The sequence below is a fragment of the Xiphophorus hellerii genome, chromosome 11 (assembly GCF_003331165.1).
Source record: "Xiphophorus hellerii strain 12219 chromosome 11, Xiphophorus_hellerii-4.1, whole genome shotgun sequence".
Taxonomy (NCBI): domain Eukaryota; kingdom Metazoa; phylum Chordata; class Actinopteri; order Cyprinodontiformes; family Poeciliidae; genus Xiphophorus; species Xiphophorus hellerii.
Window position 1 is genome coordinate 17,346,312 of NC_045682.1, and position 19,263 is coordinate 17,365,574.

Below are 19,263 nucleotides of genomic sequence, written 5' to 3' on the forward strand. Positions count from 1 at the left end.
TTTAAAATGGCCTCACCGTCTTATTCAAATGTATAGTAAATAACAGGAAGAGACAGATTTTCTTCTTTTCTTTATTCCATTCATGTACGTCACCGAACAGACTTGTGACTTCACATTGCTAAATCGTTGCACTTGCTTCAAACACAAATACGAAATCAACGCAATAGTAAAAAAATATGTATATGAGCATCAACTCCATACAAATTAACTTGATCAAACAGCACAGAAACTGTTCATGAAAGGTTGGATCCTGAGCCAAGAAATGAGACTAAAAATAGTCCTGTGCTTTCATTACGCAGCTGCCTGTTCGTAACATCGGCAGCACTCTGACACACTCTGGATGTTTACGTCTAATTGCCTTACAATGTGAAGGCCGTAATTACACATTTCCCTTTCCATATTTACTATAGGAAGGATTTGCCGTTATTCTCCGCGAGGCGAGAGAAACCCCACAGTCGTCTTCCGAGAGCCCAACAACATTCACACTTGGGAGATTCACCTTTTTAGAGGGCTGTGTGTTTGTTGGTGGCTACTCAGTTCACAGGACCCTAAAGCTACTTGATATATAGCTTTACAGCGCCTTGTCGTGTTTCATTTCTACAGCACCATAATAAGTTCTGCTGTGCCACCAGTCCAACTCCTCGCTCTCTCTGCCTCTTCCCCTCTAAACTCCTTTAGCTCACCGTTCCCGCTTCAGGATAGATGGGTTGCAGCTAAATCCTTTCAGCATTAACATGAGGGTGGCATCCTGCTTGCGGCAATATGCTCCGGCGCTGTGACCAAAGCTGGGACCAGATCTATCATGAGTCGGAGGGACTTTTTTTTTTGCCGGGGGAGATTGAGTGTTTGCGACGCGCTGAATGCTAGCCTTGATCGATAGTGTAATCCAGTGGGTTTCTTGAGGGTGTTACAAGGGAGTTGGTTATCTTAGCTGAACTGGATCTGACCTCAGGTTCATCAATAAAAGTCCCATTTGGAAAGTTTTTTTTTCTGCAATGCAACAAACACTTTGGGGTCATGGTGACATAAACAAGCAATTTCATTTCTTCCTCTCAATATCATGCGTCATAATTTGAATTTATGGTGCTTTGCACTTCACCCAAATACATTGAATTTCCCAGCAAAACCTTAATTGAAATACGAACATTTTCCTCCATATGTGGCTAGACATACATGAAAAAAGTCACTTATTTTTCACAAGTGCTATTACTGTGTCATTTAATGAACAGCAGGGTTGGTGTGAGAATAAACCGTTGGTGAATTATTGTGAGAAAATTTGTCTCCAACAATTTGGTACATAGTAGAATACAATAAATATAAATGTAGATATTCATAACGCAAATTAGATTAATCAGTCTGTATTCAAAATAATTCTGACCACTAGGTGATGCCAAAGTGCTCCTGATAAGATCCTTTGGTGGGTTGAAAACGCAACAAACAAACAACAAAATGGACCTTGAATATTTGCAGTTCAGATCCCCAGATTCACCTTTTTACTGATTTTTCTATGGAACATAATTAAATGATCAAGTGATAATTTGAGTTTTCAAAGACTTAAACTGACTGAAACTGATCCATGCAGCTTAAAACTTTTATAAGTATCAGAAATTTAAAACTGTTGGATGATCTCGGATAACAAAAATTGTATTTTTAGGAAAATGCCTCAGTTTCTTAGTTTACTGTGTTTGTGTTTATAAGATATTGAGTCGCCTGTCATTATATGGAAGAGAATATTGCTGAGAAATGAAAGCTTTTCAAGTGCTTCATCTTGTTGCTCTTTTGAAATGTTTTCAAAATAAGTATGTTTGAGCTCTGCACATTCTTCCTGACCTTTTCTCATACTATTCCTGCAGGACGGGTCGTCTAAAGCAGCCAAGCAACCTTTTCAAACGTCCATATCATTAGCTGCTCCACAATTGATCAGAAGAAATACAGAAATTTAATGTTCAGGCAGAAGTGTGATATTTTTTACACTGTGAGGCACAAAGTGCAAAGCGATGCTTTTACTTTCTAGGAGGCAGATGTCACGGTTTTTGCCCCACGATCAAAGTGAGCAGACATGGCGTGGGGCAGAATTATTGTTTCTATTATGACTGCTGCTGCCTTTCCAAAAACAAAATGCAATAGTTGTAAGACTAAAATATGGGGTAATCTTCAAAAATCTAGAACAAAATAAACAAATAAAAGTACATCACATTGTTATATTTTATTTAGGATGTCTTCCTGATATTGTATGTCGTTTGAATGTAAAAAAAAAAAAACCCTCAAAAATTTGAAAAAAAAATACTTCAAATAAATAAATTTTTTATTACCGCTCACTGTCCCTCTTTATCTGTCAAACACACAAAATAAATATATTTATAAAAATTCTGATTAGTAAATACATAGCATGAGAAAATAATCCCCAAAGATAATATAGATTTTTTTTTTTGTTATCTAAATCACCAGAGTATACCACAACTAGCTAATAACAAGCTAATAATTCTGATAAAAAACATTTTCCTGACACATCTTTGAATGTAAAAAATTGAGGTTCCTTCAAGAGTCGAGGAGCTTTTATTTAAGGAACCATGATGTCCTGATTCACTCTTCAAAATGGGAAAGACAAGGATAAATTCAAGAAATGCAGGTTTTCTTCTTTATCATTTAAATAATGGCTATAAAGAAAACAGCTACTTGCTTGAATCTAGATATCTAAATTCAGAGCAAACGACTTGAAACAGAACTAATGACAGAACAACAGTAAGTTGTTTTAGTAAATTTTCTCTGAACAGTAGCGGCGTTGGGCTTCTCTGTTCCCCAGCTAGATGCAACAAAAAAAAAATAAAAGACAAACAAAATCTCACACTGTTGGACAAATGCAGAAAAAGTCTTAGCATGAAATCATGCTGTTCTAACAAAAAAATAATTGCATTTTAAGGCTTTTTGCACATCATTACCAGGAGGAGTAATAAGTGTGGAGGGCTCTCTGCATTTATTTCCCTGCTTTTGGCTGCAGTAGAGATCCGGTTTCTTGCCACCGCAAGTGAAATTTGGTCCAACCACAGGTAGAAATAAGCAAGTCAGACATCTGCCACTTTGGAGCTTGATACAGTGGGACACCAGCGGCCAGAATGAGCCTGGCGGAGCAGACGGTAAATAAAGCTCAGAGGATGTCGAACTGCGACTGTGGTCACACTCAAGGCTTTAATCAAGGCTTCTAGATTAACCAGCTCTGGTTTTAATGTTGTCCCAACATTACATAGAGAACACGATTTAATCTCAGGAAGAGCTAGCTTCTGGATTTTATGAAAATGTACTTTCTGGTTTTAAATGGCGCCTATAAAAAGGAAAATTTATCTCCTCCCTCCTTTAAGTCAAAGAGTCAGCCTGTGGTTGTCACGCTTCAGCAACAACTCTGATTGGATTTTTTTTCTTCTTTTATTTGCGAGAGACACTGACACTGAGAGGGAGGTTGGTTAGCTTAATTGGTTAGATTTGAATTCAACCCTGACGAGTAGCGATATAAATGCGAGGTTGTGGGAGGGCCGGTCACACAACGAGGCCCTTCCTTCAGGGTGAAAAAGAAATGAAAAGCATTTTTCTAAACCTTTAGTGTTAAGTTGTGGACTTCCGTCATGTGTAAAGAAGAGAGATGTAAGCACAAATAACACCCTCAGCTATTACAGTAACATATAAATATCATATGAGACGTACAAAAATAAAAAATTCTGACAGTGTTTAGGTAGACATTTTAATGTTTTGTCCTAGTTTTGGTCAGTGTTGTTACTCCGATGCACACAGGTACCAATTATCATTTTTCTGTCAACAGCTGTGTCAAGGAAACTTGTAACAGTGGTTGCAGGAAAACAGAAGAAGTGAATGGAAACAGCTAAAAGTCTCACTTAGTCAACTAAGGCTTTTCTCATGAGGGTTCTGCCACGTTTCACATCTCTCAAATATTATTAAACAGGAACAACAGGGTTCTTTGTTGAAAGTTTGAACTAACCCAGAGGTCTCAAACTCCAGGCCTCGAGGGCCGCAGACCTACAGTTTTTAGATGTGCCACAGGTACAAAACGCTGGAATGAAATGGCTTAATTGCCTCCTCCTTGTGTAGATCAGTTATCCAGAGCCTTGCTAATGACCTAATTATTCTATTCAGGTGGTGCAGCAGAGGCACATCTAAAAGTTGCAGGACTGCGGCCCTCGAGGACTGGAGTTTGACACCCCGGAACCCAAATGCAGAGTAAAACTCTGGTTGAATGGAATGCATTATAAATATAATGAAAACTTACACCAGGGGTGTCAAACTCCAGTCCTCAAGGGCCGGCGTCCTACAACATTTAGATGTGCCTCTGCTGCACCACACCTGAATAGAATAATTAGGTCATTAAGGCTCTGGAGAACTGATCTACACAAGGAGGAAGTAATTAAGCCATTTCATTCCAGTGTTTTGTACCTGTGGCACATCTAAAAACTGCAGGACAGCGGCCCTCGAGGACTGGAGTTTGACACCTGTGACATACACTGAAACCACAGAGAGAAAGTCATGAAGCAAGGCTAGTAAATGGAAGAATCCAACATTAAACAATGAGATGATGAAAGGAGGCAGGGTGGAAAGCGACAAAGAAGCCAGATGAGGTAATCAGGTGAAATATGGAACAGGTGAGGCAGAAGGAGAGCAGGGAAACAGGGAGGGACAGAAATCAACTCAAAGGAAGCTAAACTACAACCGGAAGAAACTTCAAACCAAGGGAATCGACTGAGTAACACTAAGAAACAGAACACCATAACAAACTAAAGACTCTCCTTACAATAACAAACACATGAACTGAATGTAAAAAGATACCAAACATAAATGAACAGCAAGGACATGATCTAAAGCAGAAAGACACACATAAAAAAGCCTGAACCCAAACACCCCAGTAAGACGGTTCTCACTGCTAAGTATCCATTTGACCTATTCCCATTAGAAATATATTTTTCTTTTTGTTTTAGGAAAACCAAAGCCATCGCTGCACTGCATTGGCCTTTAGATTATAATTATCCAGAAAAGAAAAAGGAAAAAAAAGTAATTCAAGGTATATAAAAGTGTTTTTATCTCGCTAGATGGGCAGAAGTAGGGAACACATGAAGAACAATCTGGTGATGTGGAGATGAATTCAATGGAATGAAAATCCTCCGTGTAGCTGAGGTGTACGTACTTTATTGTACAGTAACTGAACGTTTGTCAGGATGTGAAATTAAAGTGAAAACAGAAAGTGTGATCTACACCATATGATGAAGATAAAGGAAAAAAAAAAACGCACACACACATTGGTGGCATATGACGCACATCAAAGTCAGTCCACAATTAGTTTCAGTGATTACAGCCCACACCAGCAGTGTGTGGCCCTCGAACGCAGCTCCACGACTGGATGTATTTCAGTGCAACGCTTCCTGTTAATGTTACTTTTTAATAACTCGATGATTTATGTCCTTCTTTTGTCCCAACATGAGGTCAATCTCTTTCATGTGCCGTTAGGATGACGTGTTCATGTTGCTTCCCGGTTCAATTGATGCCGTGGCGTCTCTGAGACGTGGATTAGCTTTGCTCTCTCCGAATTCCAGTTCAAATGTTAAGCTCTCAGCGTTCCACAAACCAACACCCTGTGAACATCACACGCAGCCGGGACGTCTGGGGACAGACTCTTAGTCTGCAGGGGGTTTAAAAAAAAGGAAGCTCCGAGTTTCACTTCGGAGACATTTATTCTTGTCCTTGCTCTCCCGTTTGCATATGTCATCCACATGCGTATGGGACTTGTGGGAACAATAAAGCAGCTGACTAAGACTCAGTTTTCTTTCGCTTCATCACCGAACTTCAGAATCATGTGAGAGTTTATTTTATTTTACTTTTTTGCCTATCCCATCAGCTGACATGAACATAATTTTTTCTACTCTGCATCTGCGTTTCAAAATGTTTTCATCTTTTTTATTTATTTTTTTTTTTGCTTTGCAGTCACTTCCCTCTGTGTGTTTGTCTCTTTGCCTTTGAGCAGCTTTTGTTGAGCTTCTTGTTGAAAGTGAAAACGCAAAGCAGCAATTCCTGGGACTGACAGAAGTAATAAATGCTGGCAAAATGCCATCCAGTTAAAATCCACTTTGGCTAATAATGTATTTCTCAAAGGAAATTACAACAGCAATGCAACACAGAAAATCACTTACATGAAGTAATTTCTGGTTGAATTGCTTTCCAGTTGTCTTTAAAACACAGTAAATTGCTGGGTTGGAAAGCGGCTTAAGAAACATTTTGTCATGTCACCATCATCAAGCTTAATGTATTTTATTGGGATTTCACCAACCCAACATAGTGAAAAATTGTTAGATGGAAGAAAAGTTAGAAAAAGTGAAATGTGAATTAGTAATTATTCCCTTCTCTCTGATGCCCCTAAATAAAATCCTTTAAAAATCCTTTTTTTTTTAAATCAATTTTTTATCACCATGTCATGATATGCTAAGAAACAGATAATCTGTGAAAAGGTCTCCTTCACCTCCTGCCTGAGCTACTACTGCTGTCTGAAGATATGCACCACTCCTGACCAAAAACAACCAATCAGATCCAGGAGGCGGGCCATAGCGCTGCCAATCAACTCAATGTACTCGCTGCTAAACGTGCCAACGGTGGAGAAACATCTTACCATTACAGGAAAATCATTGATGGCCATCCTACCTAGCCTGTCTCTGCTAGCTGCAGCGTAGCAGAGACCAAGAGGGCGAAGGGGGAAGTAGCAGAGGTACATGGAGGGTGATTGACAGCGCTAAGACCCGCCTCCTGTCTCTGACTGGTTGATTTTAGTTAGCACTGGCAGCTCTGGGAGAAGGCAGAGGAGCTAGATTTTTTCTGCAGATTATCCGTCTCATATCATACTGTCACAAGATGGTCACTTTTTCAACAAATATGTAAAAAAAAATTACATTTTTATAAAAGCTATCTACTGCAGCTTTAATATTATGGTTGTTGAATGTTGACTGTGAAAACCTCGAAGGGGTATAAACACTTTTGCAAAAAATTGGAACATCATGAAGTCATATGAGTTTGTTTTTTTTTCGTAGTAGAAATAGATCCAAACTTCAAGATCCAATGTGATGCACACTTCCAAGGATGAGTGGGGTTCTCATGTATGAGGCATCGGATGTGGGAGAGATCCGGTCTTAAGACACTGAGTGGAGAGTTTCTTCACTCCGATTTTCTGATCAAAACTCCTACAATATAATCAGTCTCACTGTCACCGTGTCATATTTAGAAAAACTTGGTAACCAAGGATGAGATCATCCCTGATTTAGGATGACTCAAACGAAGCAGTTAAGTTCAGACTTAAATTCAGACTTTAATAGTACATTAAAATCAAAGAACTGAGGTGTCCTAGCAAAGCCGGTCTGAAAAGAATAAAAAACATTAAGTCGTTCTGTTCTTCTAAAGGGTGCTAGCTTTTAGAGAAACCTTTACTGATCGCTTTCTTTGGCCCCCTGCCCACAAAAAAAAAAAAACGAGGGGGATAATCGGGCTTTACGGCTCACTATTTAACAGTTGGTAAGTGTTTGTTTTTAATGGCTTCATTTAGGTTGGATTTTAATTGCCGCCACAAATCGGGAAAGATTGACAGTGCAAGGTGGTGCTCTGGTTCGGGTTGAGTTCTGTTCTGGTCCATGTCAAGGATTATTTACAGCTTTTCAATCAAATTATACGGCCGTGAGGATGATGGAAAACTTTAAGTCAGCATTTTTTAAAGTGATTTAAATTTATCTGAACAGTGCAGATGCTTTACAAATCTAACCTAATATATCCTAGTAAGTAACCTAATGTAAAAAGTAAAAATAAGTAACCTAATTAGGTTAGAACCTAATAAACTTACAGTGAGCCAGATTAGATTCCCAGAAAGAAATTATCCTTCCATTTAAGAACTGTAATCCAAAGTTTAAACATTTGACAAAGAAAGAAATGTTAAATTATTTTTGCTTCCATTATATGAAAACAGCCAAAAAACATTGGAAAACTCATAACTAAAAACGAGTATTAATGACGCACCAATCAATCAGGCAGGTTTCAAACACTTTGATTGGCTGTGAGATGATCAGTAGGTTGAATCGTGGAAGGATTATCTTCCCTTACAGTTGGGCGCTGTTAGTTTAAAAAACGACAGAGGGATTCGAACATTTCCTTGCACCATCCATCCTGCACTTTCACAGGTTGGTGCAAAAAGTAACTGAGTACTAAGTGGACATGCAAAGAAAAGACCAAAACCAGATTTTTTTAAGAAAAGCACCAAAATAATGGTGCAAAAAGATTGATTTAGAGATCGAAAAAAATCAGACTAACACATTTTATACAATATGACTGATATTAAGTCTGAATGAAGAAAGGATTATTCTCCTATTTATGAAAAATATTGTACTGATGATATCTTGTCCTATATGCAGATATGATGTATTGTAGATATGTAAAAAGCCCAATTTACCTGTCAAACTGTTACGCTTACTTTGGAAACCTGCTTCAGCTGTACTGGTATCAAAAGTCTGAGCTGGGCCACGAGCCATGTAAATTACTACGTCCCATTATGTCACATCTGTATTAAAACAAATGATTCTGGTTTTTCCTCTTCTTTAATTTTGCACATTTCTGTTTCTTAGAAACCAATAATAAACAGAACAATCCTCATACTCACTTTCTGAAGTGGGGTTGACAGGGAAGGAGATGATGCCACACCATCTGCACTATTCTTCCCAACACAACTCCTTCAAAGTCTCCGAACGCCGCCGCCCTCCCAGGCTCCTGCTTACACAGTCCGTGAACTCCAGGAAGCCGAGGCGGATGGCGGCGTGTAGGAGTGCTCTCTCTCTCTCTCTCTCGCTCGTTTTCTCTCTCTCTGTTTTATAGGAGCTGCTCTTTCTTCTGCGTTTTCAGCTTTCGGGACTCTGATGTAGATTGGTTGTCGCTTCTGATTCCGGATCGGCTCCCTGCGGGGAAAGAGCAAGAGAGAGAGAGACGGAAACATCATAAAGGATCGCTTGTGAATATCGGCGTCAGTCAAGTGTCACCATGGCACATTTCTGATGAAACTGTAACCGGATTACGACTCATGTCATTACCGTACGTCTATTTTCATTACTCTTTCATCCAGTCTTGGTTGGAAATGATTATTATAATTAAATCAGATGTGCATTTGTAATTAATGGGACTTCAGTTTAACAGGAAAGAGGCTTGAACTCAAATTGTTTGATTCTCAAATCACTCAAATTGAGTGATTCTTAGAGGGATTGTTCAGAGTTTTTGAAGTGAAGTTTTGTTAAAAGGTTAGAAGCAGTTAAGAACGTTCAAACTACTAATCTAAGAGGGGATCGAACCAAACCGGCCTTTTACAGTCTTCAATCTCAAAAACATCACAGTGGTTTACACTAAAGGATTTAATCTGATATAAAAGTAAAGCAGGACACAAAGTAAATGCTGATTTTTCAGCTTTAAATTTTCATCATTTACAAAGCTGAGAAACATGTTCTCAGTATGTTTCACACTGGAAGGTGATTGGTGGCGTATCGCCTCCTGCATCAACATCCAGTGTAATTACCAAACATAATCCATGTTCAGTGCAAACATTACGGCATTTCAAAGTAGGACTGCGTGATAAATCGACTTTTTTGCTTCATCAAATAAATTTGGAGAATTTATTTTTTCAAAGTCTTGATTTTTTTTTTACCAATGTAATCCCTGGGATTTTTCCGAATGATGCCAGCACACCCAGGGCGGCCATCTTGTTTGACAAGCGTGTTTTACAGCTTTTCTTCATTTGGACTTTGAATTCAGGTCAAATAGGCCCAGGCTAAGTTGATTTTTTAAATTATTATTATGAGAATAAAGTTATAATATTACAAGGATATAGTCATACAACAATCAAGTCGAAATGATATCAGAATAAAGTCAGAATATTAGGAAAATGAGGTAGTATTTTTGAGAACTCCACAAAAAATACAAAAAATAATTTAAATTAGGAATCTTGAGCATCTTGTAAAGGTTATAGTTTAATGTTGATTGTACAAATACGGAAATATGTCGTCTTTTAACACATCAGCATCAAATTATCATCAGTAGCAGGACTTTTGAAATGATTGCGCAAAATGAGTATTTTGAAGAAAGAACCATGGACTGAGCTGGTCTTGTCAATCAATCAATCAATCAATCAAATTTTATTTGTATAGCACATTTCAGCAGCAAGGCATTTCAAAGTGCTTTACATCGTATCAAACACAGAAACACAAGGCAACATAGAATCAACAATCAAAACACGACATTAAGTCAGGTTCCATCAATAAATTTGTAATTGATTACGTTTCAAATACAATCCTATCTTGATAACTACAGAAGCTTTTTCTCATTAAAACAACTCATTATTGTAGTTTTAAGATGTCCTTTAATCTGTCATATTACGATGACCACATTATCGTAATTAAACACTAAAAAAAATCATAGCCTGTCCCTGAAGCTCCGACAACTCACAGAAGGGATTGATTTAAAAGCCACGGTTTGAAAACATTTTTGTAGCTTCTTTTTTTGGAAAAAAAAGAAGTGAGAAAAAAAATCGCTTACAGTCGGAATTGGTATGAAAAAAATCAGAGATTTTTTTTTTAAAAAGCTAAAATAGCATTCGCATAAACTACTATGAAGACCACTCCAACCAGCTGTTAACGTTGTCCTCCGGGATTAACTAATCTGGATTCAAACTAAGCCAAGACACCAAGAGTCATCCAGTATAAGTGATGAGTTAACAGGACGGCCTTTTAACAGAACCTCACGTTAAAACTACTGAACTGTCCTTTCAGGTTTAGCATCATCGAGGCTGGTTTTCACACACCCTCCAACAAAGCTGATTAAAAATGGACATGCAGCACCTGAAGTTTATAAATTACAAAATTACCCTTTTTTCCCTAGAAAACGCTGTGAAACATAACACAGCACACCTGAACGCCGCTGCCGCCCCGTCTCTGACTGTCAGTCTCCAAACTGACGTTGTTAAGCCACGAGACAGCATGCCGTCTTCCTGTCAGTCACAATGAGGAACTCCACTTGTCTCATCAGATCATATGATTTAAGCTAAAAAAAACTCCGAAGTAATGCCTTCTCTTTCTTCCTCATAAATTCTCCATCAAACAATTGATTTGATGTCTTTTACACCTGAGTTTGCCTGTTACAAAGCGAACGTGTTGAGGTTTTGACAAATGTTCTTCAACAGGAAACCCTGATGGAGTGCAGTTAAGGGAGACATTACTGAGGAATACAGCAGACTGGTTGCTTTTGATCAGTTTGATAACACTCCACGACCGTTAGAAATGATTTACTGTACAGACAGCTGAATGACGCAGAATCTGACAATAACCACTAAAGAACAAAAAGTTACCAATTTTACCAATTCCTATCCTCATTGGACGGCTGAGCGGAAACTCAAAAACCGGACCATTTTCTGATCAGTAAATGCCCCATGCCGAGCTCTACCAGGTTGTGATGACAACTCTTCAGTGCAGATGCTACTGCAGAGGACAGCAAACCCAAACGCAGCTGCTTCCGTATTTATTTATTTAAAATCAAGTTGGATTAAGCAAACAGATATAAGAAGCTATTTTAAAGAAACTATTCTCTACATCATGCCAAAAAAAAATGTGTGATGTTCCTTTGGGCTGTTTGGAGAGTGTGAGAGGCAAAGCAGATAACAGGAAGGCTTAAAGGCAGAGGGGTGGGGGAAGCATTGTGTATTTTCCAAGCCATTTTATAGCACAATCAAATAACTATGTTACCTTCAGCTAGTTTGAAAATGCTCTATAAATCAAAAATAACTTAAAGAAATATATATATAAATCTGACGCCTTGAAAATTGGCCTCTATCTCTTTAAGAACCTCCTGCTTTAGCAAGTGACAACATGCCATCCACATGTAGTTCATGAGCTCAGAAAACTCGCAGCTCCACTGAGTGTCAGCTAATTGTTTTAGTGACGCCAGTCAAGTGAACTGTGCTAATATGAGATGTGAAAGTCATCTTATGTGTTTTAAAACTGTGAATCTCTGTTGTGCAGCTCCATCACATCTCCTCGTGTAAATAAATAATGAGTCCTTATGGCAGGATGGCTAGACCAAGTGTTTTAAGTGCTGTTCTTGCAAAACTCGGCTTTGTTCCGAGCCTGTTAATTTGTCTTTTGAAGACAGTCGGAATCAATTTTCTGCGCAAAGCACTACCCCATCTTAATTTATACCTGAAAATAAAAATATTTTACAACACGATGACAAAAAAAGAAGAACAAGAGCTGAATGAAGTCATTTAGAGGTTGTTTTTGCAGGTTTCCAGCCCAACAGCTACTATCTGAGCATTGATAAACAATACTATTAGAGCAGAGAGGAGTAGAGTACAAATCACATCAGGTGTTGGTGCATTAATACCAGAAATGCCTGAAAAAACACAACCTAGGAAAAAAAAAAGCTCAGACTTATTAAAGGACTTTAGCCAGCATATAAAAATATGTCTTTCCTTGTTGACAGCTGCAGGGGAAATCAGAATCCCTTCAGACCTGAGAGGTCAGGATGAATCTTAAAGTATTTCTACATTTAAATGTGAGTCAGGAGATAAGTGGCATTTTTGGGGGGAGCAGAGGAGGAAGTGTCTCACGTATTTCTGTGCAGATTCACCGTTAGCTGCAGGTGAAATGGAAACCTTTGGGGGTCTGTCTCTACGTGCTTTGCACATCAAGCTCCAACGTTTTTTAAGTCTTACAACACATTCTCAGTTTGATTTAGGTATGGACTTTGACTGGGCCGCTGCAGCACATAAATATGCTTTGATATGAACCGTTCCATTTTAGCTCTGGTTGTATGTTTGGGGTCGTGATCCCGCTGGAAGGGGAACCTCTATCCCGATTTTCCACCCTCTAACAAATACCATCATTGCTCTGTGTTTATCTCCATTCATTCATCCATGTTCCTCTAAAATCTGTCTGGCTTCCCTGCAAATATCTAAAAAAAAAAAAAAAAGACCCTGTTTTGACTTGGAAAGGTGTGCACTGTTACTTTCTCAAACAAAAAGATCATGTTTGTTCTCATCTGACCAGAGCAGCTTTTTTTGTTTGTTTGTTTTGTTGTATTCTTTCACAATCGCTTTCTTCTTGCTAATCTTTCAAAAACACCAAATTTTGTTAGTGAATGACAAAAAGCAACAGATTCTCCAACCTAAAAACGATTACGTGGATTCTGAAAATCAAGAGAACGTTCAGGGCAAAGGTGGGTAAAAAATGTACACCGCACTTTTCAGCTTTTTTTGGGTGACAAAAACGTACAGGTCACAATTAAGCCACTGCTTTATGTTGGCCTGTCCTATAAAATTACTATGAAATTCCTTAATATCGGACAGTCTGAGAAGCACTGCAGCTTCTTACTTCTGAAAAATGTGTGTTACTGTCTCATGTCCCGCTGCTGACTCCAACATGCAGGCCTTCCCGATGTCCCATCTAAACCACATGTTTGTTTCATGTCTCTGCAACTGTGTCACGCCCACCCAGGGAGCCGCGCCGCGCCGCTCGGTCGGACAACCTTTGAAGCAGATGAATACTTCACACAGATGTTAGGTGCAAATGAAAAACCTGCGTTCAGTGTTAGAAATGAAAAAAATAAATAAAATAAATAAATGCTGTCGCTGAACCCGGAGCTTCCTGATCCCTGCTTTCTGGGCAGAGCGCGTTTCGCCGATGATTTAAGGCCAGTACATCATCGGTTATATGGATGAGCTGTGATTAAACAGTTTTCAGTGCCAGTGTGGCGCAGCGGCACACCAAGGTGAGTCAAGCTCGCACACAGGGGGAAAGCTTTATTTGTGAGGAGCTCATATTAATCTTGTGCCGGGCGTGATCTGTACGGACAACTGCTTGATTACCACGGCAACATGGGAATCTGCCGCAATTCCCAGGAGCAGACAGGCGCAGCGGAGACCTCCAATCAGAACAAGCGGCGAGGTTCAGTTTATTCGCTTAATTTCTCTCCGCAGGTCTCTCTGATTGAATAAGAAAATTATTTAAACCCGTCACAGCGAGAGATTTGAAGTAAGCAACATCATGATTAACGAAAACAGTTGACATCTTCCCCTCCAAGGACGTCTGAGGTGTCCAGACAATCTGGCCTCGTCCCCACGTCCCATAATTCCTCCCATCATTGCGATGAAATTCAACTGACCTCTAGATACCCAGCTCTGACACACAGGTGGGGTTGCGTATCGTCAATTTTCGAGTTGATATCTCCAATTGGACGCCCGCCAAACACCTCCCCGATTGACCTTGACAAGACCGAACCGCTGCTCTCCCCTCAGAAATCCTGCCCCCTTAACAAGAGCCGTCAATCACGGCGACGCGGGCGCGCTTTCTCCCTTCCAGGAGCCGCGCTCAGGTTGATCTCAGACAACCAGCTGCTTCTGCTGCTGTTGCAGATCTGCTGCGCGTGAAATCTGCTGACTCAGGTCCACAAATACTCTTTGTCTCCCATCTGGACTGCCGCAACTCCGATGTGGCTGAGCGACCTGAAATAGCTGCAACACAACAGCTGAAATCAGCTTAAACGTACAACTACAGTATTTCACATGTTTTCAAGCTGGGAGTGAAAAGGGCCAGTCCAATTTGAAGGGAATGTTGATTTAAAAATACTGAATTTCATAATTGTAATCATTACTGCATTTTGATTTTGGCTACAGAAATTAATGAAATGAATTCACCACATTTTAAAGTCAGTGAATAGAGTAGAATAGAATATACTTGATTTATCCCAAAGGTGAAATTGCTTATTTATTGACAAGCTACTCCATCCAGTGTCTTAAATATAAACGTAAATATAATCATAAGCGATGTAAAATTGATCACAAAAATAATCTATGTGTAAGTGTGACATTATAAGTAATGTAAATATGATCTAAATTTAAAATAACATGCATATGGAAATATGTCAACATATAAACAAATATATAGACTTAAAGGCACTCCGAGTTTGAAGTTGTATAATCTGATGGCTACATGAAGGACTTCTTGTGGCTTAACGCAATAATCTCAAAAGTGTGAAAGAAAACTCAAACACAGTCGCTCTTTCAGTAAGTAATTCTCAAACACAACTTCTTTTTAACCCAAAAAGGCAGAGGTTTCCTGAAATGGAGTCATCACTACCATGTATGGGTGGCATGGTGTTTGCAACAGCAGAGCTAAAGTGCTAACTCTTTTAAACAAGGAAATTAATTGGTCTCTTTAGGAAAATGCTCTCATAAAAGTTTAAATGAATGTTCTGCTAGTTACTGGCACGGGAAAAAAAGGATGGTGAGTTTTCTGAGGAAAACTAAGTTATATCCTTTGTCAAACAATTTATTTTTTCTGAATGTCTGAGCCAAATAAATGAGAAAGTGGATATATGTTGATTCAGTTACATTGTGTTTCTGTGTTTGATATGATGTAAAGCACTTTGAGATGCCTTGCTGCTGAAATGTGCTATACAAATAAAATTTGATTGATTAATTGATTGATTGATTGACATACTGTAATCCAACAATTGTGTTTCAAGTCCACCCAGCACGTTAGCTTGAATCGAATTTTTTAGAGCCAAACAACAGACGTGGATCGTGTTCTTGGAGTACGACTGAGTTACTTTTACTTGGTGCACTTGAACTTCCAGTGGTAAAACATGCTGCTTCCCTTCACTTTCACTGCGTTTCAGACAATCACTGCATGCCTGGCTGTGGTTGTCAGCCAGACATGTTGACAAGCTACTCCATCCAACGTCTTAAATATAAACATAAATATTACCATAAGCGATGTAAACTGCTACTGTAACTTGCAGAAATGCTGGTCAGAACAAAAGCACCTTAATAAAAACACAAACTCAGTTTTGTTTTTTCTAAGTCACAATATTTGTCCCAATACACCTCTGCTGTTAATTACTGGCACATTTATTTTAACTACAACAACAAGGTAGTACAAAGTTTCCAAAAAAGGTGTCGAAGTGGTGATAGATTCCCTCTCAAACTGGCCTTTCCAGATTTTCAGCTACAAAAAATCCAACTTTTTCTCGGTTGTGGACATGGAAAAAACATTCTGGGAGACAAGTGAGCGCAGGATGAATCCGGCAACTCATCTTTTTCTTACAAACAATTAGAGCACAGCCAGCGGTGCATGTTTAGCTTAGCATATAGATGCTAGGTGCAGGTAAAAACAGCTAGCTTTGCTCGCTCTCACACTAAACATTCAAATATTTGACGTCAAGGTAAAACATGACCTTTAGATCAATAGGACGAGGCTTTCTGGTCAAAGAACATGGTTTAATCCACTGGAGACAAAAATATTTAAACCTCTGATAATTTTTTTACTGCTTGCCATAAAGACAAACAGTAACATGTATGCACTGGCTCTGTTCGCTGAACATCATTAAGCTGATGTACCTTGACATAAAAACCCTTATTTCCTGCCGTATTAAGAGACACTGATGCTTTAAATTAGAGCAACACACGATTCTGCGCAATAATTGTGGGACAAAAATTAAGCATATAATTCAACGTTCGACTCGCTGTTGAAAGCATGGATGAGAAGTTAATGAATGTTTTCAGAATAGTAAAGAACCCAATTAATGCAGGAGCTCATATCACGCTCTGGAAACTTTCATCCTGTCATATAGGAGCTAAAGTTATCCACAGAGTGCTTGGAAATGTTTGTTGTTTTATTTTGTTATAATTTATAGGGATTTTTTGTGACAGCCCAACATAAGAATGCACATAACCGTGAAGCAAAAGGAAACTTTTCAAAATGTTTTTTACATTAGAAAATCTCAAAATGTGATGCTAACTTGATACCCTGAAATATAGTCCAGTGTGAGTAATGTCTCTTGATCAAGCCTTTTATAACAATCAGTAATAAAAGTATTACATTATTATCTTATCGGGTTAATAAGATAATAATTATCTTATTTGGTGTTGGCCAAACAGTCAAAGCTGCAATATCTATATTTAATCAGAAGTAAAAAAGTTCCACCGGGACACCCCTAATTGAAATATATAAAATATATTAAAGCTTGTGATTACAACGTGACAAAATGTGTTAAAGATCTACAGCACGTGTCAAACTCAGGGCCTGAGGACCAAACGTGGCCTGCAGTAGCTTTTCTTGTGGCCCAGTTTTTCAACAAATCTGCAAAACTCACTCAAAGTTCACACTAAATCTACAGATTCTCACTTTTTTTTTTTTTTTTTTTCCAGATTTTTACAGCAAATTGGTCTCAAAATTGGCCAGAAACATTGAGTTTAAGTGACTGCTGCCTCGGCCTTCCTCGATGCCAAGTTATAGTCCGTGATTGATACGGCAATTTGTAAAAAGTCACGTTTAACATGGTACATTAGCACAAAAATTAGCATAAAAATTCCTTACAAATATTCTGAAATTAGCACCACAAAATCTATGACTTTGATTGCAAAAAAACAATCGCAAAATCCTAGATGGACTGATCAGTGTGAAAAGATGTTCAATATTATTTAAATTTAAGAAACACTTACTGAATGCTGGAACAAACATTTATTGATATTTTTAGCAATTGAATGCATTTTATCAATACATTCTGGCACAACCGGCCCGTTAAGGACAATCAGACTTTTGATATGGCCCAAAATGAAAATGAGTTCGACACCTCTGACCCCTGACCTAGAGGTACAGTTTTATACTCCAGTTGTTCAGATCTGTATTTCCGTACCATCCACATGGACAAAACTACAAAACTTAGACGAATTTACAAATAGCTTCCACCTAACAGTGGCTCACTATGCGTGGACAACCAAGGTGCAGGACTTGAAGCTGAAGTGATCCGACGCCCTCACACACACTGCTCTCATGCAAACAGATACGCCGCGATGTGATCAGACTCTCAACGCAGCCGCACATTATGCGTATTCACTGACGGGCAGGTGGTGGAGAGCCGCGCCGCCGGGGGCGACAAAGATGAGACAAAACGCGCCGTGGCAGATCATCTCGCGCAAACACTCGGCTCGGACCTTGAAGTTGTCCCCACTCTTTGCCAGTCGTTACGCGCCTTTCCTGCTTGTCCTCTCTCACTGACATCTGAGAGCGCATTCTGGCTTTCCTTGTTAACTAAGGCCAGTCTCAGACCTAATAAGAAAGCTTTTACACGCTTAATTAGGAGACACTGTGATGCGGTGTGTAATGCTCAATTTACTCTATATGATTCTCCTTCTTGTCCTCTTTAATTTCACTCTGAATCAATCCATCAAACTCCTTTTTTTCCTCCCCATTAAGCAGACTTTTTTTCCCCCCACATTAAAAGCCCACAATGACCGTCCAGTTTGCTCATGTCGACTCCATTTTGAGCCCTTCTAATAGCACCACTGCCCTCTCTTTTCTCTCAGTGTCAGTCTTGTATTTGTCGAAGCAAGGAGGAGGATCTAGCAGAAATGGAGTAAAAATGTACAGCTGGAATAAAATGATAAAACACAGGCTACAGCTTTCACCAAGACACATACAGTAAGGCTGGCAGCAACGAGGCCTTGCTGGTGGAGCCTAATGTAAACATGGAGGGAATATAGAGTGGAGAGGAAAACAGAAGCTGTGAAAATGGAGTCTGGTAGGCGCAAGTGGATGAGTAAACAGACCGATCCCACTTTTAAGAGCACGAAGGAAACTGGAGGCAGAGGAAAGGAAGGCGCAGAGAGAGTAGGCACTCGGGAGAGGTTAGCAGACGGAGGCTGCCGGTTTAAATGTCCGCACGCTTGGACGTTAATTAAAAGTTACCCACGGATGAATTTCACAGCAATGAATTGTTTCCCTTACCGTAAGAAACCTGCACGAATCCCGAAGGGCTGGAGCCGGGTCACTAAATCTGCCATGCATGTTTTTCATGCTCTCTGCCTTTGACAGTAATGAGCCGAGCCAGCATGATTGGCTGTTCGGCAGCTGATTAGAAGCAGTTTCCCCAAATACGTGGATTAACTTTGACATTTTCCCAGAGATTCTTTAAAGTGTAGCGACACTTTATGAATGTCATTTTATTGTCAGTATTTATTTCAGCCAGACGTTCTGCCATGGCCCGGTCCTAGAAGCCTTTGGTAGGTAATAGCAGTAGGACATTTAACTGTTTTTTATCAACATCATTTCTATGTTCCAATCATTTCTAAATATCTTGTCCAGACTTTAGAGTCGCAGGATGTATGGCTTGCTAAAGTAGTTCAAGCTGAAGCAGAGTGTCTCTATG

At 39.2% G+C, this 19,263-nt stretch overlaps 1 protein-coding gene across 1 annotated transcript in view; it reads right to left on the reverse strand.

Annotated features, from left to right (window-relative positions):
• The window catches only part of flrt1a (fibronectin leucine rich transmembrane protein 1a), a 59,191-nt gene that overhangs the window by 9,600 nt on the left and 30,328 nt on the right, over window positions 1-19,263 (reverse strand). The window contains exon 2 of the mRNA XM_032577263.1: window positions 8,684-8,975. The gene's annotated coding sequence lies outside the window, so the exon portion shown is untranslated. The remainder of the gene's footprint in view (window positions 1-8,683; window positions 8,976-19,263) is intronic.